General features: G+C 36.3%; 1 non-coding gene across 1 annotated transcript; it reads left to right on the top strand.

The window, feature by feature from the left end:
• The first annotated feature begins 3,238 nt into the window (after nt 1-3,238).
• On the top strand, nt 3,239-3,345 carry LOC121208228 (small nucleolar RNA R71). Its single transcript, XR_005903188.1, has one exon. It is a non-coding gene; the product is annotated as a small nucleolar RNA R71 (small nucleolar RNA).
• Nucleotides 3,346-6,202: the final 2,857 nt, after the last annotated feature.

Raw genomic sequence — 6,202 nt, 5'->3', positions numbered from 1 at the left:
TCTCCTTGGGTTGCAAGTTAGAAGCAATAATCACTGGTAATGTAGAATTATTTCCAAGAAATGCGTATTCCAAGTGATTTGGTAATTGTTTAAGTTCCAGTTTAGGAGGTTCTTCAATAGAGGGTTTTTGTTTAAGTTCATCGTTTGCCTTAATACCCTCATATTCCGTTTGTCTTGGGAAGGGCTTATCGAAATTTAGTTTAGCTTTTATCTTTCCTATCTCAGAATCATCATCATTTACCTCTTCTCCTTGAGCAAGAAACAGTTCCAACGTGTCCTTATGTACGATTTCCTGAAAAGAATCTTAAGTAGCATGATCAATAGAGTCAATAAAATAATATGAGTCATCCTGTTCCCTAGAAAATCTCATGGCATCATAAATTTTAAAAATAATCTCCTCGTCACCTACTCTAAGCACAAGTTTACCATCACCCACATTAATAACAGCCCTAGTAGTGGCTAAAAATGGACGACCTAAGATTAAAGGCACTTCAACATTTTCATCCATGTCAAGCACAACGAAATCAATAGGGAATATAAATTTATCTACTTTTACAAGTACGTCCTCTATAATACCCCTAGGAAATTTAACAGATCTATTAGCTAGTTGAATACTCATCCTAGTAGGTTTAGGTTCCCCAAGACCAAGTTGTTTAAACATTTTATATGGCATCAGATTAATGCTAGCGCTGAAATCAGCTAGTGCCTTATCAACATTCAAACTACCAATTAAGCAGGAAATAGTAAAACTTCCTGAATCTTTCAGTTTGGTTGTCAATTTATTTTGGAGTATGGCAGAACACTCCTCGTTAAGTTCCACTATAGATAAGTCTTCAAACTCCCTTTTATTCGTTAGAAGCTCCTTTAAAAATTTTGCATATGTAGGCATCTACGATATAGCTTCAACAAAAGGTAAGTTAATGTGCAGTTGTTTAAAAAGTTTAAGAAATTTATCGAATTGTGCATCCATGCGGTCTTTCGTCAACTTTGCTGGATATGGGATTGGTGGTTTGTATTCATTTGGCATTGGATTGTCATTGTTTTTGGGTTTTCGCTCCTCTCCTTCGGTTTTGTCAGCTTCTTGTGGTGGCTTCTTTTCAGATTCAGCTAACATTTTCCCACTCCTTAGTGTAACTGCTTTCACATGTTCTTTTGGATTGGGTTCGGTGTTACTAGGTAGACTTCTTGGTGGTCTCTCTGAAATCATCTTAGCCAATTGTCCAATTTGATTCTCGAGCCCTTGGATCAATGCTTGCTGATTTTTAAGTGTAGTTGTCAGTGTTCTGAAAACGGGTTTCCGCTACTGAAATAAAGTTTGTCATCATCTCCTCAAGGTTTGGCTTTTTCTCTTGCTGGTAGGGTTGTTGGAAGCCTGAAGAGGGTGGTGGTCTCTGATTCCCTTGGCCTCCCCATGAAAAATTTGGGTGGTTCCTCCAACTTGCATTGTAAGTATTAATATAAGGATTATTTTGATGTCGATGATTATTACCCATATTGATGCGGTTGTTGAGAGCACCAAAAATATCCTATTCCCTGTAAAATAAATGAAAAAGAAATAGTAAAGGGGAAGTAGGGTCGAATCCTCAGGGACCGGATTATACGAATGCTTGTCTCTCGAAATCATGGGCAGAATCGTGCCCAAGAAAACCTGCGTTCCTGGAAAAAAAATAAAAAACAGAATTTAAGAATTGATTTTGGAAGCGAAAATAAAATAAAAACAGAATTTAAAGTTTACTGAAATTATGATTACGAAAATAATAAAAATAATAAAGAGAGTTTTAAGAGAAAAGAAATTCTTATGGGAAAGTTCCAACCTCCGGTTGTTTCATTCTGCCTTGGGCTCAATCCTTGGCTTTTGGATGATCCTTCTCGACTCAAGTAAGCCAGTTATAGTGGAAGAGGACGCCTACGACCACCAGCTCCGAAGATTAGATTTACGATTTTTAGGGAACCTGACTCTAGCCAGTAATCTATGCTAGATCAACGCTTCTCAATGGCAAATCCCACGCCATTTTGTCTCTTTGGCTTGCCAACCTCTGACGCAGTAAGTTAACAAACCGACTATGCAGTCCTTCCAAAACATACAAAGTGGCTGCCTTTGCATATGTTGAAAAGCTTACTTCTTAAGGGCCATGGACGGAAGCGTCAGCCCGTAGTGCGGAGAAACGATGAATACTTGGCGAGAAGGCTAAGTACGGATTCTAGGCCTCAAGAACCCTTTTTGGGGAAATATTGACAACTTTTGGCTAGAAGGGTTTTTTAGTGGCTCATGATAATGGAGGGAAAGGAAATAAATAAAAATATGGAAAAAGAAATTTTATTGAAAAGAAATATGAAAGAACAAAAGACTTTTGGGAGAGAGTGTTTACAGAAAAAGATACCCCCAAATAGAGTCACTTCACCCCCTATTTATAGTGCTAGGGTGATAGTCTAATTAAACTTAAATTCTAAAAAGATAAATACATTTAATTAAAGATAAACAAACATAATTAAAATAAAATCCTAAATTTGAATAATCCTAATAATTATCTTAATATTAATTATCCTAATAGAATAAAATAAAATAGAGTCTTCCACAATAACATCTCTTCTATTTGCTTTTAAGTTCTTGTGCCTTCCATGTTCGCACTTTTGGCAACATATTTGTCCCACGTTGCATATTGGCCCATTTAATCTCCAAATTGACGCTTTTTCCCTTAAATTTACTTTTCGCCTCCAATTTAGTCCCTAAAAGATAAAAAGACATAAATAGCTCAAATTATAAAAGATAAAAAGACATAAATAGCTCAAATTAGTAGGCTCAAGCTCAAAATAAACACATGATTAATATATAAAAACACTTCATTTTAGAGTATTATCACATATAATTCATTTTTTCGTTCTCCATGTTGTGACCATAGGGTGGGTATTCTGAATTGCTCGTTCCACCTCCACTTGCATCGCACTGCATTACTGGATGAAACTGTGAAGAACCAAGTAAACCATCAATTTTTCTATTCAAAAGTTCTACCTGATTAGAGAGCATAGTAACTAAATCGACGTTAAAAATGCCGGCCGCTTTCGTCGGCTTTGTCCTCATGACTTTCCACTAATAATTATTCAATGAAATCTCTTCTATAAATTCATAGGCCTTTTCAGGTGTCTTATTATTAATAGTCTCACCAACAGCTGCATCAATCATCTGTCTAGTCGAAGGATTCAGGCCTTGTGAAAAGTTTGAACCTGTAGCCAAAATGGTAACCCATGGTAAGGGCAACTTCTCAATAGATCCTTGTATCTCTCCCATGCATCATAGAGTATTTCTAAATCCATCTGTACAAAAGAAGAAATATCATTCATTAGTTTAGCTTTTTAGCCGGCGGGAAATATTTAAGTAAAAACTTTTTAGTCATTTGTTCCCAAGTGGTGGTTGATCCTCGTGGTAATGAGTTCAACCACTGTTTAGCCTTATTCCTCAATGAGAAATGAAATAACCGAAGGCGAATGGAATCGTCATAAACGCCATTGATCTTAAAGGTGTCGCAGAATTCCAAAAAGTTTGCTAAATGAGTGTTTGGATCCTCGTCCTGCAAACCATCAAACTGAACAAACTATTGTATCATTTGAATCATGTTAGGTTTTAGTTCAAAATTATTTGCAGCAATAGCAGGTCTAACTATACTCAATTCAGCTCCTGTTAAACTAGGTTTAGCATAATCATACATAGTACGAGGAGTAGGATTCTGATTTACTGGATCTGCAATAGCCATAGGAGGTAACTGATTATTATGATTATCAGCCATCTCCTCGATTGTGGGTTGAATATCGTCCTCTTGCTCTTCTTCTATGTATCGTAGGCTTCGTATTATTTCTCTTCGGTTTCTGCGAGCTGTGCTTTCGATCTCACTATCAAAAAGTAGGGGTCCTGACGGGTTTCATCTAGTCATAAACTACAAAAGCCTGCCAGAAGTAAATAAAAGAAAATTTAGTAATTTAAGCAAAAATAAAATTAAAATGCAATAAAAAATAAAAAATGGCTAAAGTAATAAAAATTAAGCGTTCCTAATATCTTAGTCCCCGGCAACGGTGCCAAAAACTTGATGGTCGAGAAACTAACTATTAATTCGACTAAGGCAAGCGCACCTAACGAATAGTAGTATAGTTCTGGTGAGACCAGAAATATTGTATCCACGAGGATTAAAAGTAATAGTTATTACTATCTTTTTATTATCTAGCCTAGGAATTTAAAGTGTGTTTTTAAACTAGAACTATTTATCTAATTAACTAAGATTACGACAAAGATGAAGTTTGGAAAATACTTTAGGAAAAACCGATGGAGATGACAATACCTAAGGAAGAATCCACCTAGACTTCACTTATTACTTCTGAATTAGACAGTTTATTCACTTAACTTAATCCGTAGAAATCCCTAATTTATGTTAATATCTCTCTCGAGACTAATAACAACTGACTTTAGGTTGATTAATTGAAATCTTTTTCCAATTAAAACTCCTATTGTCGCTTTAACTCGATCTATGGATTCCTTTATTAGATTTGACTCTAATCCGGCAAATTTATGTCGTCCTATCTCTAGGATTGCATTCAACCCCGCTTAATTATAGATGATCTACTCTTAAACAGGGACTCTTGCTCCACTGATTAAGCACATCAAAAACTTGAATTAATACCCTGGAATATTAAAACAAGAATTTAGAACTCACAATTAAGAATACGAATAAGTCTTTATCATATAATTCAAATAGTAATAAGATTCGTCATAGGGTTCATCTCCCTAAGGTATTTAGGGAGTTTAGTTCATAATAATAATGGAAAACATCTCAAAGTTTGGAAAACAACAAAACATAAAGAAACCCAAGAACTTCTAGGAAATTGGATAGAAATATTCAGTCTTGATGTAGATCCTGGCTCCGAGGTGACTCCAATGGCTATTCGCGAGTATTTTCTGCCTCCAACTTTGTGTATCCCCCTCATCCTCTTCTAGGGTCTTTATATAGACTTTTGAATGCCCAAATTAGCCCCAAATAAGCCTTTTCCGAGTAGAACTAGACTTGGGCTCGACAGGGACACAGCCGTTTGCCACGCCCGTGTGAAGATGCTCAGGCCGTGTGCAATTCTGAATTGGATTAATGTCGACACGGCCATGACACACAGGCGTGTGGTCTACCCATGTGTCACACATGGGCGTGTGGATTACCCGTGTGGAACTGCCTAGGCCGTGTGAAACATTGATTTAGGCCCAATTTTTCTATTTTTGGCCCGTTTCTCGCTCTTTTTGTTATCCTAAGCTTACCTGAGTATAATACATGAATTTAAAGGATTAGGAGTATCGAATTCAATAAAATCAAGGAAAAAAATCATCCATAAATATGCCAAGCATGGGGTAAAAATATGTATATATTACGGTTTATCATCTGCTTGAGAAGGATCACTTAAAAGCCAAGGATTGAAGCTAAGGCGAATCAAGACTACCGGAGGCTGGAATCTTACCATATAAGAAACTCTCTTTTTTCCCAAACTCTGTTTATTTTTATATTTTTATATTTTCCATTTTAATTTTCGCAATTTATTTTCTACTTTCAATTCTGTTTTTATTTTATTTTTCTAGGTCAAAAACTTTTAATTCTGTTTTTTTAATTTTTTTCAGGAATGAGATTGTCCTAGACACGATTCTGCCCAGGATTTTGAGAAATAAGCATTTGTGCAATCCGATCCCTGAGGATTCGACCCTACTTCCCATTTACTCCTCTTTTTCATTATTTTGTAGGAAATAGGATATATTTGGTGCTCTCAACAACCGCATCAAATTTTGGTGCCCTTGCCGGGGATTGGCAACATACTAATCTTGTTTTTTGTTTCTTATGACCAGATCTGCTCCAAGTACCCTTTCGTTTGATTCAGAGATTGAAAAGACTATGAGAGAAAATTGAAAGGAAACAAAGCTAAAGAAAAAGAAATCAGCGGTGGTTGGGACTCAAAGTAATCCACCACTAGAAATCGGAATCGACGACGAAGTAGAATCTACGGTTAACGAAAACCCTACTCAAATGTTTGAAGGCGAAAAAGTAGAAGTCGGTTCCCCAAAAAAAGTGGTTAATGCTTGGGTTAACAAAAACCCTAATCTAGCACCTTAACCTATGGCTCAAACAATTCGACAACTGGCCGAAGCTTCGATAGAATAACCGCCACTATGCATCGCGTATCT

The sequence above is a fragment of the Gossypium hirsutum genome, chromosome A01 (genome assembly GCF_007990345.1).
Source record: "Gossypium hirsutum isolate 1008001.06 chromosome A01, Gossypium_hirsutum_v2.1, whole genome shotgun sequence".
Taxonomy (NCBI): Eukaryota; Viridiplantae; Streptophyta; class Magnoliopsida; order Malvales; family Malvaceae; genus Gossypium; species Gossypium hirsutum.
Note: the sequence above shows the minus strand (reverse complement) of the source record. Positions and strands in the feature narration are given on the sequence as shown.